The sequence below is a fragment of the Orycteropus afer genome, unplaced genomic scaffold, assembly GCF_000298275.1.
Source record: "Orycteropus afer afer isolate SDZICR_OR568_19922 unplaced genomic scaffold, OryAfe1.0 scaffold00084, whole genome shotgun sequence".
NCBI classification, from domain to species: domain Eukaryota; kingdom Metazoa; phylum Chordata; class Mammalia; order Tubulidentata; family Orycteropodidae; genus Orycteropus; species Orycteropus afer.
Window position 1 is genome coordinate 4,270,924 of NW_006921671.1, and position 22,290 is coordinate 4,293,213.

At 39.2% G+C, this 22,290-nt stretch overlaps 1 pseudogene; it reads right to left on the minus strand.

The window, feature by feature from the left end:
- Positions 1–20,906: 20,906 nt before the first annotated feature.
- On the minus strand, positions 20,907–21,611 carry LOC103197840 (annotated as a pseudogene).
- Positions 21,612–22,290: the final 679 nt, after the last annotated feature.

The following is a 22,290-nucleotide window of genomic DNA, read 5'->3' on the forward strand; positions in this document are numbered from 1 at the left end:
AAGGTGGGTGCCCATTGCTTGGCTGAAGCTGAAGCTGCTGAAGGGTCACCTTGCTTCTTATCTTCTGTGGAGGCCAAGCTTACTGAAAAGTTGACACTAGGGAATTCAGATTAAGCTCAGAGAAAAGGAGGAAAGTTAGAGATTTTCCCCAGACAGAGAACGGTTAGAATTTGATGGGCCCATGATATTTCTCTCCAAAAGAAATGGTGAGACTACACAGGGTAGGACTCCCAGGCTCTCTAAAATCCACTGAAGAAAGACAGAGTGCTAAATTCTTATAGATTACATGGGTGAGACAGAGAGAATAACAGAAAAGACTATGTGGTCTTTGGAGAGATTACTTAATTTCAACAATAGCTTTCACTTTTCCTCCCTGAACACACAGTTAAACTCTATTTATCTGTTGGCGTCCTTTTATCTAAGTGGAATCAAGTGACTGAGTTCTGGCTGATGGAATGCGGACTGCAGTAATATATACCTCTTTTAGGCTTGGCCCTTAAAACTGTCTTCATGATCTTCCATGATCTCTTCATCTCTACCTCCAACCCCTTTCTGGTCTGAATGGCAGGAAGCAAACAGAGCCTGATAGAAGAGGCCTGTATCCCTGAGTTAGTGCTTGGAGGAAAGTGGTCCAGGATTGTTTTCTGACCAGGAATATACATATTGAACTTTCTAGGCATAAGAATGAAGTCCTCCACATAGCAAACAATCTGCTTCAGAGAGATAAACTTCTTAAAACAGTGAGATTTGTAGTTTCTTGCATCTGGAGTCGTCCTAAACTTTAGGAGGTTAGAAGTGTGAGTTCAGAGTGCTGGCTCTAAGGGCTGGGTGGAGGACCCTTGACCTTGGGCTTCAGTTCTGCCTTCCAGGCCACTGGAGCAAGCTGGAGGCTTCTCCTAACTAACACATTTGCTAGCTATGGAAGTTTATGAATACAATATGTTGTTGTTGTTGTTGTTATGTGCTGTCGAGTCATCTCCGACTCATAATGACCTTATGTACAATGGAATGAAACTCTCCCCGGTCCTGTGCCAGCCTCACAATACCTGAACCTTTCAGTGCAGCCACCATGTCAATCCATCTTGTTGAGGGCCTTCCCCTTTTTCATTGACCCTCCACTTTACTAAACATGACATCTTTCTCCAGAGAATGATCCCTTCTGACAACATGACCAAAGTAGGTGAGACAAAGTCTGGCCATTCTCGCTTCCATGGAGCATTCCGGCTACACTTCTTCCAGGACAGATTTGTGAGTTCTTTTAGCAGTCCACGGTATTTTCAGCATTCTTCACCAACATCACAACTCAAAAGCGTCACTCTTCGATCTTCCTTATTTATTGTCCAGCTCTCCCATGCATATGAGGTGATTGAAAATACCGTGGCTTGGTGCATCTTAGTCTTCAAGGAGATATCTTTTCTCTTCAGCACTTGGAAGAGGTCTTTTGCAACATATTTGCCCAATGCAATGTCTTTTGATGTCTTGACTGCTGCTTCCATTGGCGTTGATTGTAGAACCAAGCAATATGAAGTCTTTGACAATTTCAATCTTTTCTCCATTTATTGTGATGCTGCTTATTGGTCCAGTTGTGAGGATTTTTGTTTTCTTTATATTGAGGAGTAATCCATAATGCAGACCTTCATCAGTAAGTACTTTAACCTTCATCAGTAAGTACTTCAAGTCGTCCTCATTTTCAGGAGGCAAAGTTGTGTTGTCTGCATATCTTGGGTTGTTAATGGGCCTTGCTCTAATCCTGATACCACGTTCTTCTTCATATAGTCCAGCTTCTCAGATTATTTGCTCAGCATACAGATTGAATAAGTATGGTGAAAGATACAACCTGGATGCACTCCTTTCCTGATTTTAAACCATGCAGTATCTCCTTATTCTGTGAATGATAGCCCCCTGGTCTGTGTATAGGTTCCTAATGAGTACAATTAAGTGTTCTGGAATTCCCATTCTTCTCAATGTTATCCAAAATTTGTTATGATCCACACAATTGAATACCTTTGCATAGTCAATAAAACACAAGTAAACATCTTTCTGGTGTTCTTTGCTTTGAGCCAAGATCCAGCTGACATCAGCTATGATATCCCTCATTCCACGTCCTCTTCTGTCTCCAGCTTGCACTTCTGGAAGTTCTCTGTCAATATATTGCTGCAACAGTTTTTGAATTATTTTCAGTAAGATTTTACTTGTGTGTGATATTAATGATATTGTTTGATAATTTCCACATTCTGTGGGATTACCTTTCTTTGGAATGGGTACAAATATGGATCTCTTTTAGTAAGTTGGCCAGGTAGCTGTCTTTCAAATCTCTTGTCATAGCCAAGTGAGTGCCTCCAGTGCAAAATCTGTTTGTTGAAACATCTCAATTGGTACTCCACCAATTCCCAGAGCCTTGTTTTTCACCAATTCCTTCAGTGCAGCTTTGACTTCTTCCTTCAATACCATTGGTTCTTGATTATATGCCACCTCCTGAAATGGATGATTATCTATCAGTTCTTTTTGGTATAGTGACTCTGTGTATCCCATCCATCTTCTTTTGATATTTCCCACATCACTCAACATATTGTCCAAGAAATTTTCATTATTGCAATTCGAGGCTTAATTTTTTTCTTCAGTTCTTTCATCTTGAGAAATGCTGAGTGTATTCTTCCCTTTTCATTGTGTAACTACAGATCTTTGCAGATTTCATTGTAATACTTAACTTCGTCTTCTCAAGCTGCTCTTCGAAATTTTCTGTTTAGCTCTTTTATCCTATCGATTCTTCCATTTGCTTTAGCTACTCTCCGTTCAAGGGCAAGTTTCAGGGTCTCTTCTGAAAGCCATTTTGGTTTTATCTTCCTTTCCTGTCTTTTAATGACCTTTTGCTTTCTTCATGAATTGTGTTCTTGATATCATCCCACAATTCCTCTGGTTTTCAGTCATTGGTGTTCAGTGCATCAAATCTATTCTTTAGATAGTCTCTAAATTCAGGAGGGATATAACCAAGGTCATATTTTGGCTCTCATGGACTTCTTTTAATTGTCTTCAGCTTCAACTTGAACTTGCATATGAGCAGTTGATAGTCTGTTCCACAGTCAGCTCCTGGCTTCATTTTGGCTGAAGGTATTGAGCTTCTCTATCACCTCTTGCCACAGATGTAGTCAATCTGATTCCTGTCTACTCTATTTGGCAAAGTCCGTGTGTATAGCAGCCATTTATGTTGTTGAAAAAAGGCATTTGCAATGAATAAGTTGTTGGTCTTGCAAAATTCTGTCATACGATCTCCATTGTCATTTCTATCACCAAGGCCATATTTTCTAACTACTGGTGATTCTTCTTTGTTTCAACTTTTACATTCCAATCACCAGTGATAATTAACAGATCTTGATTGCATATTTGGTCAATTTCAGACTGTATAAGTTGGTAAAAATCTTCAATTTTCTCATCTTTGGCTTTGGTGTTTGGTGCAAAAATTTTAATAATAGGAGTATTACCTGGTCTTCCTCATAGGCATATGGATATTAACCTATCACCCACAGCATGGTACTTCAGGATCAATCTTGATACATTCTTTGTGGTGATGAATGCCACACCATTCTTCTTCCATTTGTCATCCCCAGCATAGTGGATCATATGATCGTCTGATTGAAAATGGCTAAAACCAGTCCATTTCAGCTCACTAATGCCTAGGATATTGATCTTTTTGCATTCCATTTCATTTTTCACAACTTCCAATTTTCCTAGATTCATACTTCATATCTTCCATATTCCAATTGTCAATGGATGCTTGCAGTGGTTTATTCTCATCTTGAGATGTGCCACATCAGCAAATGGGGGTCCCAAAAGCTTTACTCTATCCACATCATTAAGGTTGGCTCTACTCTGAGGAGGCAGCTCTTCTCCAATCATATTTTGAGTGACTTCCAACCTGAGGGGCTCATCTTCCAGCACTATATCGTACAATGTTTCAGGGCTATTCATAAAGTTTTCCAGTAATATATCAGATGGTGTTTCACTGCTATTTATAAGATTTTTCACTGGCCAATTCTTTGAGAAGTGGATGGTCTCTTCCTTTTTTTTCAAGTCTGTCTTAGTCTGGAAGTTCCATTGAAATCTCTCCACCATGAGTTACTCTGCTGGCATTTGAACACTGGTGGCATAGCCTCAACCTCATAGCAACACTCAAGCCACCACAGTACCACAAACTTACAGGCAAGATAGGAAGGTAAAATGGCATATTGTTGGCTCACAGAGTGCAAAGGCAAAAATCCCAAGATTGGCAGGCAACATGGCAAGCCAGTGGTTCAAGTCCAGGAACTGGAGATGAAGACTAAACCAAATTCAGGATCCTTTCTACACATACTGGAAGCAGGCCACACTCCAAAGGCAACTTCCCTTCAACTGATTAACTGTTCACAGCAGATTCCCCCATGGAGTTGATTACACCACTTCTAATCTCATCATGGGGAATAACTACATGCAGCTGCCAAGCCACTCAAAATCATGGCCCAGCCAAGTTGACACACACTCTCAACAGTGTTGTTAGCTGCTGTGGAGTCAGCTTTTGATGTAAGGTAACCCCATACACAACAGAATGAAATGCTGCCTAGCCCTGTCCCATTCCCATGATAGGCTGTAGATTGGACCATTGGGATCCATAGGGTTTTCATTAGCTGATTTTCAGAAGTAGAGCACCAGGCCTTTCTTCCTAGTCTTTTTCAGTCTACAGGCTCCACAGAAACCTATTCGACATCATAGCAACATGCAAGCTTCTCTAAGCCTACAATGACAGATGAGTGGTAGTACATGTGAGATTCATTAGCCAGGAGTCAAACTCAGATCTCTTGCATAGAAGGTGAGAATTCTACCACTAAACCACCACTGTTCCCATACTTGCATAGGACCAAACCCAAACCAAACCTACTGCCATCAAATTGATTTTGATTTGTAGTAATCCTATAGGTCAGAATAGAATTGCCCCATAGGGTTTTCAAGGCTGTGAATCTTTACAAAAGTAGATTGCCTCATCCTTCTGTCATGGAGTGGCTGATGGATTCCAACTGCCGACTTTTGGTTAATAGCCGAATGCTTGTACCACCAGAACTGCTTGCATAGTAGCTAGCTTTAATTACTCTGCCTAATTAAGATGATTTTTTCCCCTTTTTCCTATGCAATACATATGTTTCCCAAATTCCAACTCATAGCGACCCCTCCTTGGGTTTCCGAGGCAGTATCTCTACAGAAGTAGATTGCTCAATCTTCCTTCTGAGGAATGGCTGGTGGGTTTAACCAACAGCCTTCTGGTTAGCAGTCATGCCTTAGGCACTATGCCACCAGAGCTCCCACATGGAAAGAGGAGACCCAAATAATAATTAAGATTAAATTTTTCACTGGCTCAGTGGAATCTTGAGAGTTGAATTTCATTTCATTTAAGGAAAGTAAGTTACTAAAGATTGTAGACTAAGAGTTTTACCTCATTTCTCCATTTGAAGCTTCTCCTTGCTGGAAAAGATATAAATTGAGGACTTCTGATCTCTCTAAAGGAGAAAATGGCCAGCACAGAGTTAGGTGTCAGCTTCCTGAGCTCTCCATACCCATCTTGTTACTTCAGGGCTTCTCATTCCTTCCATGGCATGGACAAGAAGAGTCTTGGCAGTCTGGTGATCAACGAGTTAACATTTCTTTCAGGTCTTTTGCTCCTCCAGTCAATTAATTAGATTGAAATTTCAACTTCAGGTTTCTCTGCTGATCTCTTGCTAGTGCTAGTGCTGTCACCTAAAACACTGCCCACCACACATGAGCTTTTGACAGCAAGTGCTGCTCAAAAGCCTGTAGACACCTCTATTCCAATAATAACCCAAGGAGAGGTTTGATACCTGGGAAAGCTGAATGCTGAAGCCCTCTTTGTCCATCACTTCAAAAAAATAACTACTGTTGTCGGTCTGGCTTTATTTTGTATTATAGCTCTTCTTTTTCAATGAAAAGACCCTGCTCTCTATTCATTATAAAGAATAAAGAGCTTTTCAAGTATGAGTTGCTAAACCCAGAAGGGAACAGAGCTATTTTTAAGAAGGTTTCAACTCTGAGCTGTTACATTGGGCCAGCCTGCCAGCAGAGGAGGTCTTCCAGGGAGGCCAAAGGCAATTGCAGCTTCTCTTCAGGTCGGAATATTCAGGAAGGAAGCTCCTGGGGATGAAACATTCTAGTTCTTTGGCGGACAGGCAGCCCTGGTGCCTTCATACCTGGCTCCTCTAAACAGAGCCATACAAGGGGCTGGGAGAGTATTTTTTATTTTCATTCAATTGAGATTTTCCTGCTGCCTTAGGTTTCTCACAACCACTTCCTCCACATAGGAAACAATCTGCTTGATTCTCATCCGGGAGCACAGGGAGGGGGGGGTGCCTTTATGTCCTCTCCTATCTTCGTCAAGCCATATGCAACTGGCAGCCACCACACTTCTCTCTGTGGGAAGAGGATAATCAGAGCTGCATTCCTGAATGAAAAAAGGAGCATGCAGAGTTGCCTGCTTCCTGTCCAAAGGGTAGTGGAATTCTTTTGCCCAGAGTCTGTCTAGAGCTCTTTTGAAGTCAGTGCACTGTGGGGCAGTGGTGAGTGCTCAGATTAAGAGTCAGAGGGCCTGTGTTCAACTCTTGGCTCTCTGAGTCTCTGTTTCCTGAGGAGTAAAAGGAGGATAATAGCATGTCCTGGCAAATGTGTTTTATGGAGGATTAACCATCTTCAAGTGGGAATGGAAGGGTTTGTAAACCCTGCAATGCCACATGCATAGTAACCATTGCTTTGAGGGTAGCTGAAAAATACAATCTAATTTCTTTCAAGAATAGAAAATGGTGCTGCTGGGTGACAGAGGAAATATTACTAGTTTGACAGAAACTATTAATGATTTGGGAGCTCTGATGGCATAGTGCTAACCAGAAAGCTGCTAACTGGAAAGCTGGAGGTTCAAACCCCCCAGCCACTCCTCGGAAGGAAGATGGAGCAATCAACTTCCATAGAGATACCGCCTTGGAAACCCAAGGAGGGGTCGGCTTGAGTTGAACTGACTCAACAGCAGTGAGTTTTTAGTGAGTGTTTTATTAATGATTTATAGTCCCTGATTCCCACAAATGGATGAGCTCAATTGGTAACCAAAAGATTGTTGTTCAGGTCCACCCAAAGGCACCTCAGAAGAAAGGCCTTGGTGATGTACTTCTAAAAAATCAGCCATTGAAAAACTTGTGGTGTACAGTCTCTGACACACATGGGGTGTTCATGAGTCAGAGCTAACTCAATAGCAACTGATTTTATTAGTGATTCAGGATTAAGGTTATGTTTTCTATCTTACCATTCCATTAACCATTTCTACCACAAGATAAAACAATTGTATTTTTTTTTAATACAATAGTTCTTAAGGGTAAAAGGTATGCATGTGTAGAAGAATGATAAATAAGAACCAAAATGATCCACTAGTTTCATACAAAGAATGACTAAAGGGAACAGAGAAATTTATTTGATTGTAATACATCTTGTACAGCAGAGGTCTTATGATTTCTTACAGGGATGCTTACAGAGAGGTAGCTAAGGCAAATGGAAGCAGTGACAAGATAAAAGAACTGAACAAAAGATTTAAAAGAGCAGCTCAAGAAGAGAAAGTCAAACATTACAATGAAATGTGCAAAGACCAGAAGTTAGAAAACTAAAAGGGAAGAACACACTCAGCATTTCTCAAGCTGAAAGAACTGCAGAAAAAATTCAAGGCTTGAGTTGCAATATTGAAGCGTTCTGTGGGCAAAATATTGAATGATGCAGGAAGCATCAAAAGAAGATGGAAGGAATACACAGAGTCACTGTACCAAAAATAAATGATCAATATTAAACTATGTCAGGAAGTGGCATATGATCAAGAACCAATGGTATTGAAGGAAGAAGTCAAAGCTGCACTAAAGGAATTGGTGAAAAACAAGGCTCCAAGAATTTACAGAATACCCATTGAGATGTTTCAACAAACAGATGCCATACTGGAGAAACTTACTTGCCTGTGCCATGTAATTAGGAAGACAGCTACTTGGCCAACTGACTGGAAGAGATGGGTATTTGTGCCCATTCCAAAGAAAAGTGATCCAACAGAATGTGAAAATTGTTTAACAGTATCATTACTATCACACACAAGTAAAATTCAAAAACAATTGTAACAGTATATTGACAGGGAACTTCCAGAAATGCAAGCTGGATTCAGAAGAGGATGTGGAACAAGGGATGGCATATGGATCTTGACTGAAAGCAAAGAATACCAGAAAGATGCCTACCTGTGTTTTATTAACAAAGGCATAACAAATTGTGGACACCATTGAGAAGCATGGGAATTCTACTTAGTTGTGCTCATGAGGAACCTGTATATAGACCAGGAGGGTGTCATTCGAACAGAACAAGGAGATGCTGCATGGTTTAAAATTAGAAAGGGTGAGTGTTGGGGTTGTATCCTTTCACCATACTTACTCAATCTGTATGCTGAGCAAATAATCTGAGAAGCTGGACTATATGAAGAGAACAGGGTATCAGGATTGGAGGAAGGCTCATTAACAATCTGCAATATGCAAATGAGACAACCTTGCTTGCTGAAAATGAAGATGACTTGAAGCACTTACTGATGAAGATTAAAGACTACAGTTTTCAGTCTTCAGTATGGATTACACCTCAGTGTGAAGAAAATGAAAATCCTCACAACTGGACCAATAAGCAGCATCACATGAATGAAGAAAAGATTGAAGTTGTCAAAGATTTCATTTTACTTGGATCACAATCAACACCCATGGAAGCAACAGTCAAGAATTCAAATGTTCTATTGTGGTGGGCAAATCTGCTGCAAAAGACCTCTTTAAAGTGTTGAAGAGCAAAAATGTCACTTTGAAGACTAAGGTGCGCCTACCCCAAGCCATGGTATTTTCAATAGCCTCATATGCATGTGAAAGCTGGGCAATGAATAAGGAAGACTGAAGAAGACCTGATGCTTTTGGATTGTGGTATTGGTGAAGAATACGGAAAATATCATGGACTGCCAAAAGAACAAACAAATCTGTCCTGGAAGAAGCGCAGCTGACATGCTCCTTGGAAACCAGAATGGCCATATTTCATCTCACCTACCTCGGTCATGTTATCAGAAGGAACCATTCCCTAGAGAAGGATGTCATGCTTGGTAAAATGGGGGGTCAGCAAAAAATAGGAAGACCCTCAACAAGATGGATTGACACAGTGGCTGCAATGATGGATTCAAGTATAGCAAGGATTGTGAGGATGGTGCAGCACTGGGCTGTATTTCGTTCTTTTGTATATAGAGTTACTATGAGTTGGAGCCAACTCAGTAGTACCTAACAGCAACAACAATACAGGATACAATTCGGGAAAAGTTGTTTTTTGTGTTGTTGTTTTTTTTAAGGGAAAATAATAGCTGATAAAAATATAGGCAACATTTGATGATTAGACCGAAGGAAAAGGAAAGTGTACATATATGCAGATGACAAGGTTCTAAATTTCCTAAACTTTGTTGTTGCTGGGTCAAATTCGTTCTGACTCATATCAATCCCATGCACAACAGCATGAAACACTACCCAGTCCTGTGCCATCCTCACAATCAATGCTATGCTTGAGCCATTGTTGAAGCCACTGCGTCAGTCCATCTCATTGAAAGTCTTCCTCTCGTTTGCTGACCCTTTACTTTACCAAACATGGTGTCCTTCTTCCAAGATTCGTCTCTCCTAATTAGTATGTCCAAAGTAAGTGAGATGGAGTCTCATGTTCTTGCTTCTGAGGAGCATTCTGGCTGTATTCCTTCCAAGATAGTTTTAGTCATTCTTCTGGAAGTCCATAGTATGTTCAATATTCTTTGCAAACATCATAATTCAAAGGCATCAATTCTTCTTCAATCTTTCTTGTTCATTGTCTGACTTTCACATGCATATGAGGCAATTGAAAATGCCATGGCTTGGATTAGGCACACCTTAGTCTTCAAAGTGACTTCTTTGCTTCTTAACACTTTAAAGAGGTCTTTTGCAACATATTTGCCCAGTGCAGTAAGACATCTGATTTCTTGACTGCTGCTTCCATGGGTGTTGATTGTGGAACAAAGTAAAATGAAATCTCTGACAATTCCAATCTTTTCCTCCATTTATCATAATGTTGCTTATTGGTCCAGCTGTGAGGAATTTTGTTTTCTTTATGCTGAAGTATAATCCATACTGAAGGCTTTGCTCATCATCTGTAAGTGCTTCAAGTCCTCTTCACTTTCAGTAACTACAGTTGTGTCATCTGCATATCACAGGTTGTTAATGAGTCTTGCTTCAATATTGATGCCACATTCTTGTTCATATAGTCCAATTTTTTTTTATTATTTGCTCAGAATATAGACTGAATAAGTATGGTGAAAAGATACAACTCTGATGCACATTTTTCCTGATGTTAAACCACCCAGTATCCCTTTGTTCTGTATAAACAACTACCTCTTGATCTATGTGTAAATTTCACAGGAGCACAATTAAGTGTTCCAGAATTTCCATTCTTCACAATGTTATCCATGATTTGTTTGGATCCGCACAATCAAATGCCTTTGCATAATCAATAAAATACAGGTAAACATATTTCTGGTATTCTCTGCTTTCAACCAAGATCTATCTGACATCACCAATAACACCCCTCACTCCATGTCCTTTTCTGAATCCAACTTCAATTTCTGGCAGCTCTCTGTCAATATATCACTGTAAACCTTTTTGAATTATCTTCAGCAAAACTTTACTTGCAAGTGATAATTATGATATTGTTCAATAATTTCTGTTGGATCACTTTTCTTTGGAATAGGCACAAATATGGATCTCTTCCAGTGTGCTGACCAGGTAGCAGTCTTCCAAGTTTCTTGGCATAGACAAGTGAGTGCTTCCCCATTTTTGGTTAAAATATCACAATTAGTATTCCATCAGTTCCTAGAATCTTGCTTTTTGCCAATGCCTTCAGTGTAGCTTGGACTTCTTCCTTCAATACCATCAGTTCTTGATCATTTATTACCTTCTGAAATGTTGACCAGTTCTTTTTGATACATTGGCTCTGTGTATTGCTTCTATCTACTTTTGATTCTTCCTGTGCCATTCAATTTTTCACCCATAGAATACTTCAGTATTGAAACTCAAAGCTTGAATTTTTCCTTCAGTTCTTTCAGCTTGAGAAATGCCAAGCATGTTCTTCACTTTTGGTTTTCTAACTTCAGGTCTTTGTACATTTCATTACAGAACTTTATTTTGTCTTCTTAAGCAGCCCTTTGAAATCTGTGTGTGTGTGTTTTTTTTTTTGTTTTGTTTTGTTTTTTTAACTTTATCATTTCATTCTTTTGTTTTAGTTGCTTTACACTCAAGAGCAAGTTTCAATATCATCTGACATCCACTTTGGTCTTTTGTTTCTTTTTTAATGATCTTTTACTTTTTTTTATTTATGATGTCCTTGATATCATTCCCACAAATCATCTGGTCTTCAGTCATTAATGTTCAATGAGTCAAATCTATTCTTGAAATGGTCTCTAAATTCAGATGGGATATATTGAAGGTCCTGCTTTGGCTCTCATGGACATGTTTTAATTTTCTTCAGCTCCAACTAACTTGTGTGTGAGCAATTGATGGTCTGTTCCACAGTCGGCGCTTGGCCTTGTTTCGACTGATGTTATTGAGTTTCTCCATTGACTTTTTCCCTAGATCTAGTTGCTTTGATTACTGTTTATTCTAAGGCCAAATATGAAGGAATTGAATATTTTTACCAACTTCAGCAGTCTGAAATCGATCAAATATGCAATCAAGATGCATTGATAATTAGTGGTGATTAGAATGTGAAAGTTGGAAAAACAGAAGCATCAGTTGGAAAATATGGCCTTGGTGACAGAAATGACACTGGAGATCTCATAAATAGAATTTTGCAGGTTCACATGTATAAACCCATTGTCATTGAGTTGATTCAGAATCATAGTAACTCTATGGGACAGAGTAGACTTGTCCCAGACAGTTTCTAAGGCTGTAAATCTTTGCAGAAGCAGATTACCCCATTTTTCTTCCACAGAGTGGTCAGGGAATTGAAGCCACTGAACACTTTAGCCATTTTTATTTAAACTGTAACCATTGTACCACCAGAACTTCTTTCCATGTCTGTAGCTGCCTTTATGTTATTGAAAAAAGATATTTGCAATAAATAAGTCATTGGTCTTGCAAAATTTTATTTATGAGATCTCCAGTGTCATTTCTGTCACCAAGGCCATATTTTCCAACTGATGCTTCTGTTTTTCCAACTTTCACTTTCCAATCACCACTGATTATCAGTGCATCTTGATTGCATGTTTGATCTGTTTCAGACTACTGAAGTTGTAAAAATCTTCAATTTCTTCATATTTGACATTAGTGTTCAGTGTGTATATTTTAATAATGATTGTATTAATAGGTCTTCCTTGTAGGCATATGGTTACAAAAACAGGATTACAAATCAGACTCTGAGTTTCCATGAGGCCAAAGCAAAAAGCAAAACATGATCTGTTGACAACTCTACATCTTTTGTGAGGAAATCTCCCCCACACTCACACATACCCACATACATGTATATCAATTCCTAGTCCTTTTATCATAAAACTCATATGCATGGATATTTATCTTCAACAGGAGAATACATTATGGCCTTTTCAAGTTTTGATGGGCTGCCAAGTACAAAAAGGAAAGATTGCTTTGGGTAATTCCAGAGCACAAAAGTAGAATCAATGAGTGTAAGTTACGGAGAACAGATTTTGGCTAAAAATAAGGAACTTTCTAACAATTAGAGCTGTCCATAAATGGAATGAGCTGTCTGGCAAAGAAGTGAGCTCCCTGTTACTGGAAGTGATCAAACAGAGGCTGGCTAACCATCTGTTAAGGATAAAAAGGATTTGTGCATAATGAGGGAATTATGCAACAACATAATACAAGGCTCTTCGTTACAGTTTTATTTATAATAGTAGAAAAAAATAGAGTCATCCTAAATGTCCAACTATTGGGGATTACTTACATTATTTATGGCACCCTCATATGGTGGAGCATTTCATAGATATTAAAAATCAATAAAATGCTGACATGGGAAAATGGTGATGATGTATTTCTAAGTGAAAAGAGCGAGCTACTAAAGTAGTACATACATGGTGGTACCATTTTGTAAAGAAAATTGTGTGCAGAAAAAAAGTACTAAAGACAGACTGTACATGAAAACATTTGTAGTGATTATCATTAATGTTTGAGTTATGGCTGATTTTCCCCCTTTGGGCTTTTCAGAGATTTCCAAGTTTTCTTTGAGCACTTATCATTTACGTAATTAGGGGAAGAATAGGGAGGGATAGGAAAAAAACTGAAAGAGCCCTTCATTAATCAGTACAACCAATCCTCACTTATCGACATGGTTAGCTTCCAAAGACTAAGTCATTAATGAGAAAATTGGAGTTATATGAAAATGGAGGATATCCACATCAGATCACAAAATGGAGTATGACTACATCATTACATAATTGCCAAATTACATCATTTTATAACTGCCAAATCACTGAGAACCATGGCCTACTCAAATTGACACATAACCTTAACTGTCACAACCAGCATTACTCTTGCTTCACACCTCGGCATTTGTTACTGCCAGATATACGTTGTTAATGCACAAAATAGTCAGATAGTAGACTTTTTACTGTTGTTTTAAATGTGAAATGTTGGATAATGAGACTGTTGATAAGCGAGTAGTAGGTGTGGTTTGAACTAGATGATCCCTAAAGCTTTTTTTTTCCAACCTAAGATTTTATTATTTTTACTTACACTTAGGTTGATTTTTAAAAAATTATAAAATAAATTATTTTTTTGAAAAGATTTCAACCCAATATAAATAATGTTATCCCAAAGAAATATTGGCTTAAATTATGAGGTTTAGGCACAATCTAATGCATTTCTAATTGCTACAGCCATTTTTATCTGAAATCTTTTTTGAAAATACCTGGGATTTAAGGAACTACTCCTCCGAACGAAGGTTGAGTGATCTACTTCCATAGTGATACCACCTTGGAAACCCAAGGAGGGGTTGCTATGAGTCAGATCCCACTCAACAGCAGTGTGTGTTCATTTTCTTTAGTGGCACACTGAATAAGCACTTGGCTGTTAACTGAAAGACTGGTGGTTAGAACCGACATAGTAGCACAGCAGGAGGAAGAACTGATGAAAATCATATAAAAAAAACCTGACTGCCGGCGAGTGGGATCCGACTCACAGCGACCCCTCTTCGGGTTTCCGAGGTGGTATCACTATGAAAGTCGGTTGCCCAATCGTCCTTCCAAGAAGTGGTTGGTGGGTTTGAACTGCCAGCCTTCTGGTTAGCAGTCAAATGCCTTAGGCGCTACGTCACCAGAGCTCCTATAGGGCAGTGTACTCTGTCACATGGATTCACCATGAGTTGGAATCAACTCACTAGCACCTAATAACAACAACAAATTTAAAAGGCTACACAGTACAGGGGGAAAAGCTTAAAAACTGAAGTCAGACACCCCTGACTCTCCAGTTTTGGCTCTACTATCTGTGTAAATTGGCCATAAATTTCCTCAGCATTTATATGGGAAAATAATAGCTAAGATTTGTGGAGGAGTCACTATGTGTCAGGCACTATTTAAGTGCTTTATATACAATGTAATCCTCAAAAATATACTTTGAAGTAAACTCTATTATCCTTGTATTTTCAGAAGACAAAACGAAAGCACAGAGAATTTCAGTGTCTTGCCAAAGTCACACAGCTAGAAAGGGATGGAGTAAAAATTCAATCCTAAATAGTGTTACCTGAGAATGCATGGTGTTAACCATCACATATACTGCCTTAAGCGTTATGGGAAGATTAATTACATTAACCATATAAAGTACCTAGCAGAAAAATGGGCAGTTAGTTTGTTAGTTTTCTCCTTTAACTTTTCCATAGCTATTTAGCTATGGAAAGACTTTTTATTATCTTCCCCAACAGTGCATCCAATCAACACACTGGTAAAAATTTGCTCCGCGGTAGATAGTTTTACATGTAGTTCATTAGCAATGACATTCATGTCAAACTTGGGGATATTTGAACTCATGTCCCACAGGACTCCATTATAGGAGTGATTCTTTTAATATTTCATCAATGATTTACATGGCTAGAACAAAAAATAAGCTCCTAAAGCTGACAGATGATAGCATGCTGTTAGCAGATGACACCCATCGTCAGTTAGGAAGGCGAGCATCCAGGACAGGATTAGAATTCCAAATGGTCTGGCAAGAAGGAGAAGAGGTGGAGGCAAAAAGAATGAACTTCATTAGCAACTAGCACAGAGCAATATATTTATTAAGAGAGAAAACAGATTATACCAATCTAGTTAGGGCAGTGACTAAAATTGTGTGATGCAAGGAGTTAAGGTTGAAGTTGCTCATGTACTGGAAATAGGACAGAAAGTCAAGTATGATTCTGAGAATGTACTGACAAATAAGACCATCTTGGGGTAAATAAATTATTCCATAATATACCATATTTTTTAAATCCTTATGTAAGTGCCATATTTTTCTCCTCTTTTGGAAAAGACATATAGAAAGCAAAATAAATTTTTACAGTTGCAAAATGTAACCTGAAGTAATGATGAAAGAACTAAGATCAGTTAACTAAAGAATACAGAGTCAATTAACAACTTCTTGCCAACCATCATCTATGTGCCAGACCTTGTACTGGGCACTGGGGGACAAAGAGACATAAGACCTGGTTCCTGCATTTGAGGTAATTAGAAACAAGAGGATAAACTTTGCATAGATTGGCTGTTTAGAAAACAGGACTGGTAACTCTGATTTTTGTGTCATTATAGCCAACTCCTATGCATCTCTTTCTTTAATCTCCTCTTTTGAATTTTCCCCATCCTTCCCTTCTTTCCTCTTTCTCTTCTATTTCCTTTCCTTGCCTAGGCTTTAGGTCTGTAATTGAAGCCCATTGGCAGTTGTGTTCAATGGAGTCCTATCTGAGGCTCTGCTAGGATACCCAGCACCTCTTCTCTTGCATTTTCTATTTTTATAAAATTATCTTTCACCTTCCATTGTTGTTGTTAGGTGCCATGGAGTCTGTTCCAACTCATAGCAACACTGTGTGCAACAGAATGAAACGTTGTCTGTTCCTGCACTATCCTCACAATCATTGCTATATTTGAGCCCATTGTTGCAGCCACTGTGTCAATCCACTTCATTGAGGGTCTTTCTCTTTTTCGCTGACCCTCTACCAAGCAAGATGTCCTTTCCCAGGGACTGGTCCTTCCTAATAACATGTCCAAAGTACATGAGACAAAGTCTTACCATCGTCACCTCTAAGGAGCATTCTGGCTACACTTCTTCCAAGACAGATTTGTTTGTTCTTCTGGCAGTTTTGTAAGAGAATTTAAAATTGAGATACCAAGAAAAAATGTGAAATTACTGGCTTGAGGTCTAGGTGAGACCCCTTTTGTTAGTTCTGTTTTCACTCTAGTAGAGGCCATCATCTTTGCAGAATTAGTCCTGTAGCTAAGACAGTGTTTTTCCTTAATGATAAATAAAGTTAAGGAAGTAAAAACAATGTCTCTGAGAAGATACCTTGAGAGCTCTGGTAGCATAGTGCCTAAGGCATTTGACTGCTAACAAGAAGGCTGGCATTCAAACCCACCAGCCATTCCTCAGAAGGAAGATTGGGCAATCTACTTCCATAGTGATACCTCCTCAGAAACTCAAGGAGGGGTCATTGTGAGTTGGATTCGACTCCATGGTACTGAGTTTTTTGGTTTGGAGAAGATACCTTAGTGCTGAGCTATACTCAAATTTCCCATTCAAATACCTGCAGGAAAAGTTATGCTTGAGGAGGGTGTTTCTGAGAAAGGAATGTTTGATAATTATGACATAACTACCAGTGATGCATCCTGTGATCTGATACCCTTACAATTACCAATTTAACCAATCTTAGAAAGACACATACGTACTTTAACCTGGTGATTCTATGAGCTCTTGCTACAGAAAGTTTGTAACTACCAATCAGGTAGTGTATTTCCTGCCTTGCCATGATCTGAATTTACAACTACTTAAGGAATATTGGGCAATCTACTTCCATAGTGATACTGCCTCGGAAACCCAAGGAGGGGTCGCTATGAGTTGGATCCGAATTGACGGCAGTGAGTTTGGGTTTTTTGGATTAAGTAGAGGTATCGCTTCAGAAACCCAAGGAGGTGTCACTATGAGTTGGAATCTACTCGATGGCAGTGAGTTTAGTTTTTTTTTTTTTTTTTTTTTTGGTTTATTAAGTAGTGTACTTCAGGTTCTTTGTTCTCCCTTTACAAAATGTCCCTGCAACTTCACCATTTTGAAGTGCTGGCTTTCATTCTGTGGAAATTCAGTCTCTTCCCAGTTCGAGCTGTCTCTTTATCTTCATAAATCTCCTTGCTTTTACTTTAACAGAGTAAACGTTCATTATTCTTGGACACAGTCCATGGTATATTCAATACTCTTTGCCAACACCATAATTCAAATGCATCAATTCTTCTTTGGCCTTCCTTATTTATTGTCCAACTTTTGCATGCATATGAGGCAATTGAAAATACTGTGGCTTAGGTCACCTCACCTTAGTCCTCAAGGTGACATCTTTGATTTTAACTCTTTAAAGAAGTCTTTGCAGCAGATTTACCCAATACACTATGTTGTTTGATTTCTTGACTGCAGCTTTCATGGTTGTTAAAATGGCAGGCAATGAAGCAAGGTTGAGAAAGAGAGAACTATTTCCTAGTACATTGTTGTTGGTGCTGTTGTTAGGCAGAATGAAACACTGCCTGGTCCCGCACCAGCTCCATGATCCTTGTTATACTTGAGTCCATCGCCACAGCCACTGTGCCAATCCATCTTGTTGAGGGCCTTCCTCTCTTTCGTCAACTCTCCACCTTACCAAGCATGGTATTCTCCAGGGAATGGTCCCTTCTTACAACATGATCAAAGTCAGTAAGATAAACTCTGGCTATTCTCGCTTCCAAGGAGCATTCTGGCTACACTTCCTCCAGGACAGATTTGTTAGATCTTTTAGCAGTGCATGGTATTTCAGCATTCTTCTCCAACACCACAACTCAAAAGCATCAATTCTTCTTCAGTCTTCCTTATTCATTGTCCGGCTCTTACATGAATATGAAGCAGTTGAAAATACCATGGCTTGTGTCAGGCACACCTTAGTTGTCAAGGAGATATCTTTGCTCTTCAGCACTTGAAAGAGGTCCTTTGGAGCCTATTAGCACACTACTATACAACGTCTGATGTCCTGACTGCTGCTTCCATTGGCATCATTGTAGAACCAAGGAATATAAAATCTTTGACAACTTCAATCTTTTCTCCATTTATTGTGATGTTGCTTATAGGTCTAGTTGTGAGGACTTTTGTTTTCTTTATATTGAAATGTAATCCATACTGCAGACTGTATTATTCAGTCTTCATCAGTAGGTGCTTCAAATCATCCTCACCTTCAGCAAGCACAGTTGTGTCATCAACATATGTCAGGTTGTTAATAGTTCTTCCTCTAATCCTGATGCCATGTTCTTCTTCATGTAGTCCAGCTTCTTGGATTATTTGCTCAGCATATAGATTAAATAAGTATGGTGAAAGGATACAACCCTGACACACTCCCTTCTTGGTTTTGAACCATGTATGTCCCCATGTTCTGTTTGAATGACAGCCTCCTGGTCTGTGTACAGGTTGCTCATGAGTACAATTAAGTATTCTGGAATTCTCATTCTTCTCAGTGTTATCCACAACTTGTTATGATCCACACAATTGAATGCTTTTGCATAGTCAATAAAACACAAGTAAACACCTTTCTGGTATTCTTTGTTTTCAGCCAGGATCCATCTGACATTAGTAATGATATCCCTCATTCCACGTCCTCTTCTGATTCCATTTTGCATTTCTGGAAGTTCTTTGTCAATATACTGCTGAAATCGTTTTTGAATTATCTTCAGGAAGATTTTACCTGCATGAGATATTAATGATATTGTTTGATAATTTCCACATTCTGTGGGATCACCTTTCTTTGGAATGGGTACAAATATGGATCTCTTCCAGTCAGTTGGTCAGGTAGCTATCTTCCAGATCTCTTGACATAACTGAGTGAGTGTCTCAAGTGGGGCATCCATGTGTTGAAACATCTCAATGGGTATTCCATCAATTCCTGGTGCCTTGTTTTTCACCTGTTCCTTCAGTGCAGCTTCAACTTCTTCCTTCAAAACCATTGGTTCTTAATCATATGCCACCTCCTGAAATGGATGAAGATCGACCAGGTCTTCTTGATACAAGGATTGTGTGTATTCCTGCCATCTTCTTTTGATGTTTCCTACATCATTCAATATTTTGCCCATAGAATGTTTCAATATTGCAACTCGAGGCTTAAATTTTTTCCTCAGTTCTTTCAGCTTGAGAAATGTCGAGCATGTTCTTCCCTTTTGGTTTTCTGACTCCAGGTCTTTGCATATTTCATTATAGTAATTGGCTTTTTTTCCTAGAGCTGCTCTTTAAAATCTACTGTTCAGCTCTTTTATCTTGTCATTTCTTCCATTTCCTTTAGCTACTCTCCATTCAAGGGCAAGTTTCAGAGTCTCTTCTGACATCCATTTTGGTCTTTTCTTTTCTCATCTTTTTATGACCTCTTGCTTTCTTCATGGATGATGTTCTTGATGTAATTCCACAATTCTTCTGGTTTTTGGTCATTGGTATTCAATGCATCAAATCTATTCTTTACAAGGTCTCTAAATTCAGGGGGGATATATTCCAGGTCATGTTTTGGTTCTCTTAGACTTGTTTTTATTGTCTTCAACTTCAAGTTGAATTTGTATATGAACAGTTGATGGTCTGTTCCACAATCAGCTCCTGGCCTTGTTTTGGCTGACGATATTGAGCTTTTCCATTGCCTCTTCGATCTGATTCCTATGTACTCCGTCTGGCAAAGTCCATGTGTATAGCCGCCATTTGTGTTGTTGAAAAAAGGTATTTGCAGTGAATAAGTCATTGGTCTTGCAAAATTCTATCATGTGGTCTCCAGTGTTATTTCTGTCACCAAGGACAAATTTTCCAACTACCGGTGACTCTTCTTTATTTCCAACTTTTGCATTCCAGTCACCAGTGATAATTAACACATCTTGATTGAATGTTCAGTCAATTTCAGACTGCAAAAGTTGATAAAAATCTTCAATTTCTTCATCTTTGGCTTTGGTGGTTGGTGCATAAATTTGAATAATTGTAGTATTAACTGGTCATCCTTTTAGGCATATGGATATTATCCTATCACTGACAGCACTGTACTTCAGGACAGATCTTGAAACATCCTTTGAGATAATGAATGCATAGTAGATCATATGGTTGTCTGATTCAAAATGGCCAAAATTGATCCATTTCAGCTCACTAATGCCTAGATATCAATCTTTATGCGTTCCATTTCATTTTTGACAACTTCCAATTTTCCTAGATTCATACTTTGTACATTCCAAGTTCCAACTTTTAATGGATGTTTGGATGTGTTTCTTCTTAATTTGAGTCATGCCACATCAGCACAGGGAGGTCCTGAAAGCTTTACTTTATCCATATCATTAAGGTTGGTTCTACTTGATGATGCAGCTCTTTCACACTCATATTTGATGGGCTGGTTTTCCTGCATTGTATTGGACAATGTTTCAGGGCTATTCATAAAGTTGTGTAGTAATATATCAGACAGTGTTTCAATGCTATTCATAAGATTTTCCCTGGCCAATTCTTTGGGACGTGGATGGCCTCTTCCTTCTTCCTAGTACGTTAAGTAGATCAATTTGTAGGCCTACACCCTCCTGCACAGTGCAGGCCATTTATTCTCTTTTTGCCTTTGGCTCAGAACATAGATGGCTTTTCTTCACCCTTTGGATTGATGATTTTCTTCATGTTGCTTCTGATGATGCTTCTTCTCCACAGAGAAGGTCTTTAAGTCCAGCTCCATGTCCCTGAGTTCCCCAGAGGCCTCCACATCTTGCTTTTGCACCAGGGCCCAATAATCCATCACATGGATTTCCTTGGAGACCTTGGCCACTGCATCCCTGAGTTCTGAGAAATACTTGGAAATGATTGTCTGGAAGGCGTCTACTTTGGTCTTTATTACATTTATGCTCTCCAGCACCTTCTAGATTGCCACCCCAAAATAATTTCCATCCTCAATCCTGAAGATCAGATGCTGGATCCATATGATCATCAGATTGTATTTCTCTTTGAGGGTCCAGACTTCTGGTTTAACTAGGCAGGGCCAGGACTTTCTCATTTCCAGGGTAAAGCTTCTTTTAGGGACTTCTTTCTTCTCCAATTTCTCTATTTCCATCTCATTATCTTTGGGTAGGGAAGTGAGATAGGAATGTCCAGTGCAGCCTGAAGGAAAGTCAGTTCAGCCACATTGAAGGAGTCCTTTTTCAAGAGCTGATTCAAGTATATGATTCTGTGGCAAGAATCTGCAGAGGATTTCCTCACCCTCCTAGAAGACATTATGCCTGAAGATATCCACCTGTTTGCAGGTCTCCTACTCAGGTGTACCCCACAAAGTTTGGCCATGCTCCTCTAGATGCTAGATCTTCAGTTAAAGTAGATCACTTTGGCTAGACAGAATACTAGAATAGATAGATTATGGATTTGTTGTTGTGCTGTTGTGTTGTTGTTATGTGCCATCTAGTCGGACCCGACTCAATGACCCCTCCTTGGGTTTCCGAGGCAGTATCACTATGGAAGTAGATTGCCCCATCTTCCTTCCGAGGAGTGGCTGGTGGGTTTGAACCGCCAGCCTTCTGGTTAGCAGTCAAGTGCCTTAGCCACTATGCTACCAGAGCTCCTATATTATGGATTACATAATAGTATCTTGCTGATGTCAGAAAGTCAATGAGTGTGAAAAAGGGAGTGAGAAGATGAAGTTACAGTTTAGGAAGAGCAAACTTATTGTGATAGACAAAATTTGTTGTTGGGGCAGACTGGAGGCAAAGGTCTCATTAGAAAGGGGTTATTAAGCTATAAAAAATAAGAGACAATGAGGCAGTAGAAGTTAGGAGAATCAGAAAATACAAGGAAATAAGAGACACTACAATGGACGTGTGGCTTTTCTAGCCATAAGTCTGTAAACTCTGCGGTGGAATTTGCCATGAGCAACTGAGTAGCTCCCGGTTGTTAAAATTATCCACCTGGGACATTTCTGTTGAGAGTGGCATGAAGCAATCTTCTGGGAAGTTCTCTCTCTCTCAGG